The following is a 16753-nucleotide window of genomic DNA, read 5'->3' on the forward strand; positions in this document are numbered from 1 at the left end:
CTGCAGGCTAAAATTACACTAGGTTCCCGTTTTTGACAAGGGCAGTTCAGTTCCTAATAACATCACTTCCTCCTTCCATTCCCTATATGTCTCCCTAACTGCATACAAAACTAGTGATTCTGTATGATGACTCAGAAAATGTGTGATATTTAGGGAAAGAATATGCTCTGCAATACTGGAATTGCAAAGCTCAGCTAAACTCAAACTATTTCTGTGATACCTAACAATCAGGGCTATCGCTTCTGGTTTTACTGTAGTAGACCTACCATTTGACTTGCACTATGTGGCTCTTCTTAACAAATCTCAATAAAATCAGAAATTTAAAGTTGAAAACTCAGGGGGTAGATTCTCAAATGCGATCTCTCCCCTTTGCAACACTCAAGTCATGCAAAAGGTTGAATTCTGGTTGCAAATGGTCCGCAGGGAATTCCCTTCATGTCAGGGAAAACTCTGCTGATATCAATCTGCTGCCACTTGTTCCTTTGAATTGGGCATGGATGGGTGGAGCGAGGATCCACCCTACTACAACAAGCTTTACTGACAGTAAGAACTCCATGCCAGTGTTGTAAATTAGGGCATGGGTCTCAGAGCCCAGGCTCCAGCCTAAGCCCAAATGTCTACACCACTATTTTTACCACCATTCCACGGGTCTCTCTCTCTCCTTTTTTTTTTTTTTTTTTTTTTTTTTTGCAGGGTAGGCATCCCCTTAGATCAGCTCCATAACTCGTCTAACCCTCTTAAGGGTGGGACTGGACCAGACGAGCTCTTAAAATCAAAAAGCTGTAACTGGCTCCCTGGTGGTTCCCTCCTCACACATAACCACACTCTCCTGAGCTTAGTGGCTGGAGAAAACCTGGCCTATCATCTAAAGATTCATGCATATCTTCACCAAAAGATTTGTAGCACTAAAAGAAGTTCCAACATATACATCTAGCTGAATTTTTTCTGTTGTTCACCAAAACCTGAATCTAGATGAGTTCCTGGGTCTGCAAATGTTTCACAAAGCTGAGTAGCTGAACTGAAATAAAAGCAAAAAATTAAAATTTGGTGATCACAGAAATGATACATTTATATGTGAAATCAGCAGATACATCAGCTTGGGTATAAGATACAGAAAATTAAAAACGTAATTTAAATGGAATTCTTGTGCATTTATGAAAAAAGCAGAGCATATTGCTGAGATTTTAATAAATCCTGTTCCGCAGCACCTATTATAATATATGCCATATACTCAGGAGGTTTCTTAATGCCAGTGGAGTCAACTTGCATAAAAAATGTGTATTCCATCTCAAACGAAGACAGTTTACAAATTAAAACAAAACACAGAAATTAAGTAAAGGATCATGCATAAGTTAACAGTGCCTAGAGGCAGCTTTAACTTTAATGCCAACAAATCATGCAGGTTTTACACAGTTACTCACTCTGGTATTCAATAAAAAATGAAGTTACTGTAGCAATACCAAGCACATGCTTAAAGAAACACACTCAACAATATGTCATGTGCACTTTACACTGTACTGAAGGAAGTAGATTCATTGTACATTTAGATTATACATATTTTCTCAGGCTTTGCAATTTAGGGCTACATTCTAACATTAAAACAGGTTTGTTTACCTCTGGAAATATTTAGTAAGCTAAATAACTGAGTGGTTAACAGACCCCAAGCATGCACAGAACTAGAGCAGGCAGAATTTTTTGTTGAAAACTTTTTTTTACCAAAAATTAGCCTCTCTTTGGAACATTTCACGGAAAAAGTTCCCTTTTTCAATTCTCCCCCAGTTTTTCCCTGAAATAAATAGTTGTGGATTTTGTTCTTTGTATCCCCTTTCCCCCTCTCCTTCTTTTTCCTTTTTAAAAGGGCGTGAGGAATGAGGGGGAGGGAAGGAAAAGGCAGAAGATGGAATGGAGAGAAATGGGGACAAAACCCCAAACCAAAAACATTCTATTTTCAAAATTGTAGGGAGAGTGTCACCTTGGATAAGCTATTACCAGCAGGAGAGTGAGTTTGTGTGTGTGTGTTTTAGGCGGGGGGAGGGGGGGGGAGAAACCAGGATTTGTGCTGGAAATGGCCCAACTTGATTATCATACCCATTGTAAGGAGAGTGATCACTTTAGATAAGCTATTACCAGCAGGAGAGTGGGATGGGAGGAGGTATTGTTTCATGGTCTCTGTGTATATAATGTCTTCTGCAGTTTCCACAGTATGCATCCGATGAAGTGAGCTGTAGCTCACGAAAGCTTATGCTCAAATAAATTGGTTAGTCTCTAAGGTGCCACAAGTACTCCTTTTCTTTTTGCGAAAACATACCATGTGACCTATGAATCCCATTTAAACAACTTGAATTTCAAATATTGAATACTGGACCAAGAATTATCCACTGGACCAAGAATTATCCACTGGACCAAGAATTATTCACTTATTCACTTATTCACTTAATATTTGAATAATTTTTAATAATACATTTCAGAAAATTACAATGTTTTCATGGACAATTCTTGAATAGAAAGTGATGAACTTAAACAAATTGTTCATTAGCTATTCTTTTAGCTCCCCTTAGAACATTCCATGATGATACAACAAAAAGAATTCAGGGTTGGATAATGGAGGAAAAGGTTACACTACAAGTATTGTGGTGCTACCTGGGTTTATTTTCATGTATGTGACTTCATATGTCTGAGGCACAGGAGGCTGCAAAGTTGTGTCCCAGCTGCTGTAAAGTTGTATGCCTCTGTAGCTGGGGAAGGAGGAGGTTTACTTTAAGCCTTAAGGGCAGGAGCAGCTGTTTGGCAGTGGCAAGCGCTGGGAGGTAGGGAGGAGCGGAGATGCGGCGCGCTCAGGGAGGAGGTGGAGGCAGAGGTTGAGGAGGAGGTGCGGCGGGGGGGGATCTTGGCTGCCGGTGGGTTCAGAGCACCCACTAATTTTTCCTTGTGGGTGCTCCAGCCCCGGAGCACCCACGGAGTCTGCGCCTATGAGAGCAGATAGGCTTGTCATTAAAATAGACTGGAAAGTCTAGTGAAGGGCCAGGAAGAAGGAGGTCTGAACAGGTAGGAATCCTGGACAGCATAAAATTGCTTCAGACCTAGAGAGACATGCACCAAAGGTATTGCTTAAATCAGTAATAATAAATGAGATCAAGAAGGGAGGATATGAGGGGGGTGAAGATTTAGGCCTGCAGTGGGAGCAGGAGAAGGACGCTGCTTGGGATGAGATGGTTGTGGGTTTGAGGTCTGGTCTTATTTTGTGGTCCCAGGCTAGGGCTCTTGTGCAATGGGAAGGAACCCCCATTTCTCTCTCCTCTGTACCAGGGAAGAAGACTGACCTGGGGAGGGAATAGGATGTTGCACTTTATTTCATTTGGACTCTGTGACCCCGGAACGGGAAAAATATTTGGATGGTGGCCTCTATCTTCCAAACTAACATACTGGCCAGGTGGAAGAGGCAGCAGTGTAGGAAATCTGGAGGATGGATATGTGATCTGTTGGCAGAAAGGTAAAAATGCATTACAGCTGCCTGTGTTTGTAGCATGCCACAGTTGAAAGACCAGCATATGACGTCTCACTTTACTGAGCGGTATGCCATGTAACAGGAAATGCTGCAGACCGAGGCGCCAACTTCGTGGGTGCTCTGGGGCTGGAGCACCCATGGGAAAAAATTGGTGGGTGCTCTGCACCTACCGGCAGCCAAGCGCCCCACCCGCCCTGCCCCAGCTCGCCTCCATCTCCTCCCCTGAGCACACCTTTCCTGCTTCTCCTCCCAGCACTTGCCACCACGAAACAGCTGTTTCGTGGCATAACAAGCTGTTGGGGGTGCGGGGGGGGGGGAAGCGGGAACACGTTGCACCCACCGGCTCCAGGAGAAGTTGACACCTATGGCTGCAGAGATTGTTGCTTAGGTATTGCAGAGATAGCATCAGTGTTGCTATGATATATGTATTTTGGGACTATTTAAAAACCAAAACAAACAACAACTCAGGATCAGGGCCATAGGCAATAAAGGTGTGTGATGAGGGCTACAGACCTTGGAGTCATGTGATAATATCAGAATCTAAGTATGTGGGGGGCAGAAATTGGTTTTGTATTTTTCACTTAAAATTAGTTTTCTAGTGCAAACGGTTGAAAAACAAGCTTAAAACTATGACCATAAGTGTAAGCAAAGCAGTGATATCTGACATCCTGAAACAAGGGTTCTGAGAGGTGTGAAATGAATCATGCATCACCACGCGGGGTGTTAACACTAACACGGGAAGGTGGAAAGTGGCTGACACCACCCAAGTGGAAGATTTTGGGAGGCAAAGAGTTTAGTGGTTCCTACCTAAACAGATGCACCCTAGTTGTTGGGATAAGTACTGGGAGCCCATCCGCTGCCATTCCTGTCTGTCCAGCAGAAGCAGAGGTCTCTGCTGTGCCAAGTGGCTTGTGACACCCTAATGCAGATATGGAGCTACAAAAATGACTGGGAAAAAGACTTAAAGAGCTTCATCTGTTTAGTTTATCAAAAAGAAAATTGAGGGGTGGCTCGATCCATGCAAAGTACCTTCATCGGGCAAAAATACTGGGTACTAAAGGGCTCTTCAGTCTAGTGGAGAAAGGAATAACAAGAACAAATAACTGCAAGCCAAAGTAGACAAATTCAAATTGAAAATAAGACCCACATTCACATTGGAACAAACTGCCAAGAGAAGTGGTGGATTTACCATTCATGGAGGTCCTCCAAACAAGACTGAAAGATGTACTTCAGCCAAATACAAGCTTTGGGCTCAATCCAGGGGTAATTCTCTGGCTTCTGATATACAGGAGATCAGAATAGATGACCTCATGATCCCTTCTGGCCTTAAATTCCATGAATCTTATTAGTTCAACTTGTGACTTGAAAACATAAGTCTTTTGCACCTGCAGCTTCAAGCAAATAGGCAAATTGTCAGTAACTGCTTCTAAACTTTACACATAACTGCTTGTTCATGCAAAATTATCATTTTCAAATGTAGCTGGTGCGAGGGTTGCCAGGCGTCTGGTTTTTGACCAGAACGCCTGGTCGAAAAGGGGACCCTGGCATCTGTCTGGATTGTTAAAAGTCCAGTCAGCGGCATAGCGCAGCTAAGGCAGGCTCCCTGTGGCTCCCAGAAGCAGCGGCATGTCCCCACTCCGGCTCCTCGGCATAGGGGCAGCCAGGGGCTCCGCATACTGCCCCTGCCCCAACCGCCATCTCTGCAGCTCCCATTGGCAGGGAACCATGGCTAACGGGAGCTTAGGGGGTGGTGCCTGTGGATGGGGCAGCACGCAGAGCTGCCTGGCCATGCTTCTGAATAGGAGCCGGAGTGGGGACATGCCGCTGCTTCTGGGAGCCGCCTGAGGTAAGCGCCACCTGGAGCCTGCACCCCGTATTGTGCTACAACCGCCTGCTCCAGCCCTGATAGAATCATAGAAGATTAGGATTAGAAGAGAGCTCAGGAGGTCATTTAGTCCAACCCCATGCTCAATGCAGGACCAACCCCAACTAAATTATCCCAGCCAAGACTTTGTCAAGCCGGGCCTTAAAAACCTCTAAGGATGGAGATTCCACCACCTCCCTAGGTAACCCATTCCAGTGCTTCACCACCCTCCTAGTGAAATAGTTTTTCCTAATATTCAACCTAGACTTCTGCCACGGCAACTTGAGATCATTGCTGCTTGTTCTGTCATCTGCCACCACTGAGAACAGTCTAGATCCATCCTCTTTGGAACCTACCTGAAGGCTGATATCAAATTCCCCCTCACTCTTCTCTTCTGCAGACTAAATAAGCCTAGTTCCCTCAGCCTCTCCTTGTAAATCATGTGTCCCAGCCCCCTAATAATTTTCATTACCCTCCGCTGGACGATCTCCAATTTGTCCACATCCATTCTGTAGTGGGAGGCCCAAAACTGGACGCAATACTCCAGATGTGGCCTCACCAGTGCCAAATAGAGGGGAATAATCACTTCCTTCGATCTGCTGGCAGTGCTCCTACCAATGCAGCCCAATATGCCATTAGCCTTCTTGTCAACAAAGGCACACTGTTGACTCATATCCAGCTTCTCGTCCACTGTAATCCCCATGTCCTTTTCTGCAGAATTGCCACTTAGCCAGTCAGTCCCCAGCCCATAGCAGTGCAAGGGATTTCTCCATCCTAAGTGCAGGACTCTGCACTTGTCCTTGTTGAACCATGTCAGATTTCTTTTGGCCCAATCCTCCAATTGTTTAGGTCACTCTGGACCATATCCCTACCCTCCAGCATATCTACATCTCTCCCCAGCTTAGTGTCATCCGTGAACTTGCTGAGGGTGCAATCCATCTCATCATCCAGATCATTAATGAAGATATTGAACAAAACCAGCCCCAGGACCGACCCTTGAGGCACTCCGCTTGATACCAGCTGCCAACTAGACCTTGAGCAGTTGATCACTACCTGTTGAGCCTGATGATCTAGCCAGCTTTCTATCCACCTTATAGACCATTCATCCAATCCAGACTTCTTTAACTTACTGGCAAGCATATTGTGGGAGACCGGATCAAAAGCTTTGCTAAAGTCAAGGTATATGACGTCCACCGCTTTTCCCATAGCCACAGAACCAGTTATCAGGTTGGTCAGGCATGACTTGCTCTTGGTGAATCCATGTTGATTGTTCCTGATCACCTTCCTCTCCTCCAAGTGCTTCAAAATGGATTCCCTGAGGACATGCTCCATGATTTTTCCAGGGACTGAGGTGAGGCTGACCAGTCTGTGGTTCCCCAGATTCTCCTTCTTCCCTTTTTAAAAGATGGGCACTAAATTTACCTTTTCCCAATTGTCCAGGACCTCCCCTGATCGCCAAGAGTTTTCAAAGATCCCCTGCCCGCCTTTTGAACCCCTTAGCTCCAGCTCGGAGCACCCTCCTGCACCCCAAAGCCCTCATCCCCAGCCCCACCCTGGAACACACCCTCCCAACCCCCTGCCTCAGCCAGGAGCTCCCTCCCATACTCCAAGCCCCTCGGCTCCACCCCCAGCCCAGAGCCCCCTCCTGCATCCCAAAGCCCTCATCCCCAGCCCCACCCCAGAGCCCGCACCCTCAGCACGAGCCCTCCCTCCCTGCTGCACCCCAGCCCCCTGAGCAAGACCAGTGAAAATGAATGCGGTAGTGAGGGTGGGGGAGAGCAAGTGACAGAGTGGGGGGGGGGAGGGATGGAGTGAGTGGAGAAGGGGTGGGGCAGGGGTGTTCGGTTTTGTGCAGGTAGAAAGTTGGCAACTCTAGCTGGTGCTCAGGTAGCTGACTCACATGTGAAAATGTTGGCGTGCATGCCAGACTTAAACATAAATATATAGGAATTTGAGACAGAAAAACTGGCCAAAATCATCACTTATTAATCATAAAACAGCCAGTTAGCACATCGATCAGATATGTCCTTTAATAAGGACTTGGAATCAGCCTGGGATGTGTGCACTATGTAACTCGGACAAGGTTAGTTAGAGGTTAAATACTGATTAAGTTAACCCTTCCCGCTCTTACATCCAGGACTGGCAAAGGCTACATTCTCCAGCTGAAAACACTCCTTTTCTAATAATCTCTAAACGGCCTATATCCTGCCTTCTTGTTTACAATCATATTTGCAGTGTTGCTCTGTCTCCAATTTACCATGGAAAAATCCTTTATTTGTTTGAAATTGAAAAAAACAGTGCTTGTGAACTAAGAAATTAGCATTGCCAAATAGCAGCTTTTGCAATTAGAGGTGATCTCTTGCCCTTCATTTTTAAGTAGTACTCTTGATCTTAGTCTAAAATAAAGGATAGCCTAAAATGAAATACTTCCTGTAACAGAAGAATGTAGTTATTCTTAACATAAGGAAAATGTCAGGCCTATACTCCAGTGACCTTGGGGAGCACATCTAATAGATGGAAAGCAAAATCAGTAACTCAGAAATTAGGCAGTTGTCTGAGGAAGCCACCCTTCTTGCACTATTGCAGACCTCCTGATTCACAATGGTTTAACTGAGGGGAATTACCAGACAAGAATGATGTACCATTTTGTTCATAGCCACACAGCCTGATTCACAGGATGGTGTCCTTCTAATCTTTTTACTCTTCGCTGTTCTTACTTGTTTTTGATTATTCCATCTTCTCTGCTCCTAGTCAATAGCTGAATAATATAGTTGTTGTGTTTGGCATAATAGCCCTACTGGTGTGTGTGAGTGAGATAAAGGCACTTATAAAAAGGGGTCACAACCTTCATCGTGGACTGTCTTCTATATGTTTTCAAATTGCATTTAGTCTTGTCTTAAACCCTTCTGGGCTGCACCCTCAACTGATATAAGTCAGTATAGTGACATTTACTTTGGAGCTAGACTGATCTATCCCTACTGAGGATCTGTCCCTTTGTCTGAATAACATGTGTGACGGGGCAAGGCCAGATGGCTATAGAAAAGTAGTGGGAGATAGATATATTAGCTCCAGGCTAAACAAATCCCTGGTACCAGGTTAAGTGAAATGGAAGCTGCTCCAGGTCAATTAAGACCCCTGGGGCCAATTAAGAACTTTCCAGAAGGCAGGGAGAATGCTAGGTTGATTGGGACACCTGAAGCCAATCAGGGGCTGGCTGAAACTAGTTAAAAGCCTCCCAGCCAGTCCGGTGGGTGTGCATGTCAGGAGCTGTGGGAGGAAGTTGTGCTGTTGGAGAGTGCTGAGTAGTACACACCATATCAGGCACAAGGAAGGAGGCCCTGAGGTAAGGGTGAAGTGGAGCTTGAGGAAGTGAGGGCTGCTGTGGGGGAAGTAGCCCAGGGAATTGTACATGTCATGTTTCTAAAAGATCAGCTACCATAGCTGATACTATTAGGGCCCCTGGGCTGGAGCCCGGAGTAGAGGGTGGGCCTGGGCTCCCCCCACCTTTGCCCCCTGATTAATCACTGAGACTGGGAGACAACAGAGACTGTGCAAGGAAGGATAACTTCTCCTCACCTCCCTTGCTGGCTTATGATGAAAATGTCTCAGTAGACTATGACCCTTGTCTCTAGAGAAAGAAGGGTTACGTGGAGGGTCACAGTGAGCCTCTGAGGCTAGTGAAATCCGCCAGGAAACGTGGGACCCACGGAGGCAAGGACAGAGCTTTGTCACACAGGCTATGGGTATATCAATCAGCAGCAGTGTCTCAAAGGATACATCTTGTTTTCTTTTGGATTAGTGACACCAAGCAGTCACGTTAGTTATCTGGGTTCTGTTTCCAGTTTTACCTCCAAATTCCTAGTGACCTTCACAAGCCATTTAACCTGTATGACCTCACCTGGGAAATGGGGGTAACAACATTTCTTAGAGCCATGGTGAAGGCACAGTGCATCTGTATTGAAGAGGCTGTCCATTCTGTAAATCCCTTGGTCAGTGCAAAACTCAAGGGTTGGGAGATCTCCCTTCTATAGGGAGGGCAACACCCCATCATACTAGAAGAAATGGAGAAAATTCAGAGACTTCCACCATAGGGAAAGATATTCTGTTGGATAGGAGGAAACTGGTCTGACCGTCTTTCTATCTTTGATTATAACCTTACAGTGAAGTTAGGCAAATCTCAGTCTGCTGGTAAAGAGAAGAATAGCATATCTTGACCATAAAATAAAGATAAAGCATGTGTAAAATAAGACATGCACTAATAACCCTTGTTAAAGGGGTGCTGTCCGAAATATGGGAAGCTGCAAGCAACACTGCCATTAATGTACTTAAGGAAAACAGGCTAAATGTTTGGATGCAACATTTTTCAGCTGCTCAAAATATAGCCACACGTAGCCTTGACAAATGGCTCAGTGAAACTACAGGTAGTTATAACACACACAAATAGAAAATATTTACTGTGTGTGAAATTGGGATAGTGTAACTCAGTCACGCTAAATATCCTCTTTCAAGACTGTTGAGCCAATTGAGAATTTTGGATATTTTTGTGGAGATTGTATTGGAAAAAGGATAATGGGGGTATTTGGATTTGTTCAAAAATAGAATAACCAGCCACTCTGATATATGTCCCTTGGAGGATTTATTATCTCTGTTTTCTTTATTACAAATAAGCTGTCTGCTGTGATAATTCTTAATATTAATAATTTATCAAATTTGGAAACTAACTCAGTCCTCAGTTTTTTCAGCATCTTCTCATACTCTTATGAAATTCCCCTGCAGCTCACCAACCAGAAATTATTTATTTTTTTAGCTATAGGTGTGCATAGTCCTTTACCAACAAACTATGGTTCAGAGAGGAATGCTTCATAACATGTATGGCACATCCAAAGGAATTATTAATTGATTTTAATGCTGCTTTACTAATGGACTCTTCAAGCAGCCATCTTTCTATAATGATGGGGGGAGGGAAGGAATCAATAAAAAAAAATGGATGAGAAATAGAAAAAACAAATTAGTCTCCTCTTGCCACAAAAGGAACTGGTGCTTCATGTGATTTCACTTGTAATAATATACTAAATGGCACAAAGAAAAGGAGGACTTGTGGCACCTTAGAGACGAACAAATTTATTTGAGCATAAGCTTTCGTGAGCTACAGCTCACTTCATCGGATTCATTCAGTGGAAAATACAGTGGGGAGATTTATATACACACAGAACATGAAACAATGGGTGTTACCATACACACTGTAAGGAGAGTGATCACTTAAGGTGAGCTATTACCAGCAGGAGAGCGGGGGTGGGGGTGGGGGAAACCTTTTGTAGTGATAATCAAGGTGGGCCATTTCCAGCACTTTACAAGAACAGTAGGAGGGGAAATAAACAAGGGGAAATAGTTTTACTTTGTGTAATGACCCATCCACTCCCAGTTTCTATTCAAGCCTAAGTTAATTGTATCCAGTTTGCAAATTAATTCCAATTCCGCAGTCTCTCGTTGGAGTCTGTTTTTGAAGTTTTTTTGTTGAAGAATTGCAACTTTTAGGTCTGTAATTGAGTGACCAAAGAGATTGAAGTGTTCCCCAACTGGTTTTTGAATGTTATAATTCTTGACATCTGATTTGTGCCCATTTATGCTTTTACGTAGAGACTGTCCAGTTTGACCAATGTACATGGTAGAAGGGCATTGCTGGCACATGATGGCATATATCACATTGGTAGATGTGCAGGTGAACAAGCCTCTGATAGTGTGGCTGACAATATTTCACACTAATAAATTACATTTTTTGTGCTTCTGTAAAATATAAATATTTCTGATTGTTTCAGCCTGGAATGTGCATTGTGACAGAACTGTAGCTGCTCAGAGAAAATGTTCTTTTGTACTAAAGAAACCATTTTTAACATTTCTCTTAACTTTGTTAAAAACAATAACACACAACTGTTTCTCCAAACACTGATTCATAACTTAAAGACCAACAGTGACCTCTAGTGGGATAAGTAAAATTATGTTAAGGAGGACTAGTGGCACCTTAGAGACTAACAAATTTATTTGAGCATAAGCTTTCGTGAGCTACAGCTCACTTCATCGGATGCACCGGAGCTGTAGCTCACAAAAGCTTATGCGCAAATAAATTGGTTCGTCTCTAAGGTGCCACAAGTCCTCCTTTTCTTTTTGCGGATACAGACTAACACGGCTGCTACTTTGAAAACTAAAATTATGTTACTTCCCAGAAAAAGAAGGCTGATGTCCTGTAACCTTGGGAGTCACAAAACAAACTACCCAACAAAAATTGGATAGCACCTGTACATTACCAGTGCCCCCCAAAAAGGAGAGATGGCATTTAGTAATGAAGTACATTATTGAAATGTGTGTGTAGATGTAAAAGACATACAAGTCCAATTTTAATATAACTTAGTGTTTCTCCTCTAGAATGTTGTTCAAAGAGCAAAGCAGTTTGCATGCTAGAACAAGGTTTAGGCTATAAAAAGGAAATATGTAATGCAGCTGAAGACAAAAGTCTTCAGAATAATGCAGAGAAAAGGTTTGGAAAAATGATAAGCAGATATGATCAGTATATGATGAATGTTGTGTGTTTAACTTTCCCCATTTGACTTACTATTGATGTGCTTAAACGTAACATTCATTTAAGTGCTTTTGTTGGATTGCGGCCAGCATGAATATTTTGCTGGATCAAGCAGGCTGGAGCAAAGACAAGCAGTGCAGCAGGTACAGCTACATTATGGAGCGGGATGGGAAAGGGAAATCCAAGACCTAGCTGGAGTTTCCCATTCTCCTCCATACAGAGGTAGAACTGTGTGAGTCCTTCTCTGGACACAACAGGGTTCATGAGGTTCCCCCCAAGCCACATGAGCTTGAGGATAAAAACTACTGCGAGTGGTCACCCAGAACTGAGCCAGCAAGAACAGAGACAGGAAACTACTGCATAAGCTCTTGGACACTTAGGTCATCGGAGTCTGACAGCTTTAAGACAGTCTCTCTGCTGTTCATTCAGATGCCCTCCCATCCCCCTCCCACAGTCTCTTCACTTCTGTCAACCTGCCCGTTTCTTTCCCTCTCCCTTTTCCCTTCTCTCCATTCAGCTAAATCCTTCTCGGCAAAACCTCACTCAAACAAAACAAGGAACGAGAAACTAACAAAGAAATCATGGACTAGCGTTACTTTTGCAAACCATCACGTCTGTATGTTTGTTATATCCCTTCCTACCCAACCCTCTGTCTTGTCTGCTTAGACTGTAATCTCATGGAGCAGGGTCTGTCTTATGCTACCTGGATGGTGTCATGCACGGTGGCGGCCTCAGTCCTGGTTGTGGTCTCTAGTTATGTCTGTAAAACAAATAATAAAAATAGCAATTTGATAACAGAAACAACTCTGATCTGACACAGCATTGCCATAATATTAAGCATTCTTGCTTTCTTTGCTATTTATTTTGGACACATTTCTGCTTGGATCCACATGACAGTTCTTAATTTTGGGATTCTGTTCCCTTTACATGCATATGAACTGTAATCGACAGCAGCAGGAGTAGGGAGCATGCAAATCTAAGCAATATGTATAGGATTCAGAGCCTACTCTACAGATCTAAGTGCTGCTCTTTATGATGAGCCAGCACAAGCACTAAGAGCAAAACACTTCTCATGTTCTCTCAGTGAATCTTGCTGTCAGTATTCTGCTCTCTAAGTGTGTGTAACTCCCATTCCCAGTTCTGCATGTGTACAAAGAGCAGGATGCTGGATTGCACATTTGCTGGGCAAGTTTTTATCTATAGCATTAAATAACTGTTTGCATTCCTCACCTGTGGTCGCAGCTGGTGTAACAGCCGCAGATTTGACTGAGGCTCCATAAGACTTATCAGGACTCAAGACCATGGATTAAGGGAGTGTTTCCTCTGTGGAAAGCCTTGGGCTCCCCTTCATTGACCAACCAAGATTATTTGGTGTTGGCATTTACAAAGCCCAATTAAAAGAAGTGTGCGGTTTATCTTAGGTATGTCTGACACTCCATTAATGCAGTACCAGTCTTTAATGTAGTTATCCTCAACACCCCTGGGAAGTGTGGTTGTTGTGGGTCTTCCAACAGTTATTTTTAGTTAGCATGTTGGGTCTTGCAGGCCAGCACCCTAACCACTAGACTATCCTATCCTTATGTATGATAGCTGCTACTGATATATTTAGACTGAAGTTGCATAAAGAATATGTACAAATACCAGCTACAACTGGCTGCTATGTAAGAAAAAGAGGGACATGAGTTCAGATGTTAATAGCTTTCTGGCTCTTAAATTCAGACATCCTTTGCTGGTCAAGGCTAATAACTGTCAAGAGTGAAAGTTTTCACCTGTTTAATGATGAATTAGAATCCAGATTACTAGTGTTAACATTTGAAATAAATCTATGAATTTTACCAACTTCCTACTTTATTAATTATGGTGTAGTTTAGTGATTGCAAGACTACTTACTTATGGAAGCAAGTAGATATTTCACTTTGCATCACAGATAAAAGTCTGCATCATTGTATCTATATAGATAGACAGATGTTTTGGAGGAGGTTTTTAATGTTTTTTGCCTTGTATATTGTAGTTATATTTAAATTGGTCATGAATATTTCCAGAGGTGTTAGCAAAGCTCTTTTCTCAAGTTATGCATTTGGTATGGAAACTAATTCAATGTACCTTTTCCAGAAATTGTAGGTCTATGGCAAGCAGGTGGTCAATTACAGTTTTCAACTAAGGTTCTCACGGTTAATAGACATTTTTAAGGAGAACCACTAGTGGGTAACTTACATTGTGGTAAGTACTACCTCATATGCAACCCTAATTTGTGTAGCTTACATGCACATTGCATAGCATTATTGTATATTTAAAACCCATTTACTAAAAAGAACAAATCCCATATGAAATGCTCTACATACAATACTAAATAACTTTCTCTGTAAATGAAATCCACCGTCAATTTCAACTATAAGGAAAAAAGAAAAGGAGTACTTGTGGCACCTTAGAGACTAACCAATTTATTTGAGCATGAGCTTTCGTGAGCTACAGCTCACTTCATCGGATGCATCGGATGCATCCGATGAAGTGAGCTGTAGCTCACGAAAGCTCATGCTCAAATAAATTGGTTAGTCTCTAAGGTGCCACAAGTACTCCTTTTCTTTTTGCGAATACAGACTAACACGGCTGTTACTCTGAAACTATAAGGAAGTCTATAATAAACGCTTCATTCCAACCCTGCCCCCCAAGAAGTCCCCAAATGTATAATTCATATGCATAAGTATCAAATAAATCAATGGGCAGAGCTGCAGGAAGAAAAGCAAGAGCTGGTTTTGCAGTGAAGACTAGGAAGGAGGCTGCAGGAATGGGAAAAGGACAACGGTAGGATGGCCAGAGGAGCAGCACATGTGGAAGGAGCAGCCAAAGCGAGAAAGGGGATGCTGTTGGTATACAGAAGAGTAGAAGGTGAGCCCTCCCAGGGCATGAATCTAGAGTTTATCTCTAGGTGTTACATACTTTAAAAAAGGGTGTGCACATCTGTGTTTCAACTATGGCAATTTAATCCCAGTTAGGGAGGTTGAGTATTTTAACTGCTCAAGTTTGATACTAGTCACTAAAACTGGAATCTGACTCTGACATCTTTATCTATCTATTCTGGATGGAGGTGTGTATACTAATTATTATCTGCACCCTATAAATACCAATACATGTAACAAAGGAAGACCTGGGCACTGTACAAAATGCCACCATTATTAAAAGTGTCTCTATAAAGTGGGGAAACTTTCAGATAGTCTAAGACTCCCTTTTCCCTTCCTATGAATTCTCACTATCCCATGTTAGAGGTTATCCCTTCACCCTCCCATTCCCTGGTCCTTCTCGCGTGAACAGAGAGCAGCAATTCCCAAAGTCCGAAGGTGCAAACAATTTGATGTTTATTGGGGTGAACTTCCAGCAAGCAATAATTCCAATTTCCTTCCTCAGTGTCCCCCTTCCCAGCTCTGATGCCACAGAGCCTTGCCTGTGCCCCTGTTCCCATTCCCCCACCCCCTTGGCAAAACATGATTCCAATTCCTCCCCACCCCTTTTACTTCCTGATTGACTGCAGACTATATAGTAAAACTTGAGTTCTGCTTAGCTATACCTTAACCAATCATTTTCCTGAAATTTAACTAATCAATCCTAACATTGTAACATGATTATTTAACCAATTATATCCCACCACCTTAATTGGTTTACACCCAACAAAATTAATTATACAGCGGACAGAAAGAATCATAGAAACAGACAGAGATTATACAGATAAACAATAGGGAAATGGGGACTACAGTGATAGAACAACAAAGAAATGAGGATTTCACACCCCAGCTATTGATAAGTGAGTTCTTGCCAGACAGGATGCTATCAAACTAAGGTTTCAGAGTAACAGCCGTGTTAGTCTGTATTCGCAAAAAGAAAAGGAGTACTTGTGGCACCTTAGAGACTAACCAATTTATTTGAGCATAAGCTTTCGTGAGCTACAGCTCACTTCATCTATCAAACTAAGTTTTCTTTAAATCTTCTTTATCTGGTGGTGATAGGCATTATCAGGACAGGATTGTATTCCTAACAATAGCACCTTATTTCAATGTGACTAGTGTGAGGATGTGACCATACGCTTCCCAGTTTATGGCTGCCTCTGCTGCTTAGCTTAAGAACAGGGCCTCAGACTGTCACAGTGAGAGAAGGCCCTTACACAGGCAGACAGTGATTTTGATTCTTTCTTTTATCTCTCTATACCTAGCTAAATGGTAAACATATACCTAAATTCTTAAAGTATAGGCCTTTACAGGCAAGCCTGAATATCTATATCCTAACATCGCAGTTAAAAAAACATTAAAATAATATGGTGAAGGACCGCTTCCACACCAACTACCTACACACCCTCCTACCTACCACTACTTAGATGTAGAGGCAGGTCCTCTTGTGGTATTTGCCTTTCCTTTCACTAAAGTCCATAGATTCTGCCTCTGGCAAGAAGCCTTTTCAGAGGGCCAGACAGGTGGCCTTCAGCTATCCCTTTATTTTCTTTTCCTTCCTCCCACCCTTTTGTTCAAGTGGACAGAGTAACTGTGTTGCATGTGGGTGCTTTCCATTCTGTTTTTTTCCTTTATCCAGGGCCAAGATTATGAGCAGATTCCATCCACTTCTGTTTTGAGCTACCATTTGCGCTGGTTGGGTGTTGTCTGGATGGTGATATATTGTTGTGATGCTTCCCAGAGTTACCCAGCGTGGGGAGGCACCTTGCCACTACCTGCACTTAGCATGAGAAAGCCTTGTCTGTGAGTGCTGGGTATCAGCTCCCCTCTTAGCAACACAAGCACTTCCCTCTTAGCTTACCCAGATTTTCCTG

Source organism: Natator depressus, chromosome 1 (genome assembly GCF_965152275.1).
Source record: "Natator depressus isolate rNatDep1 chromosome 1, rNatDep2.hap1, whole genome shotgun sequence".
NCBI classification, from domain to species: domain Eukaryota; kingdom Metazoa; phylum Chordata; order Testudines; family Cheloniidae; genus Natator; species Natator depressus.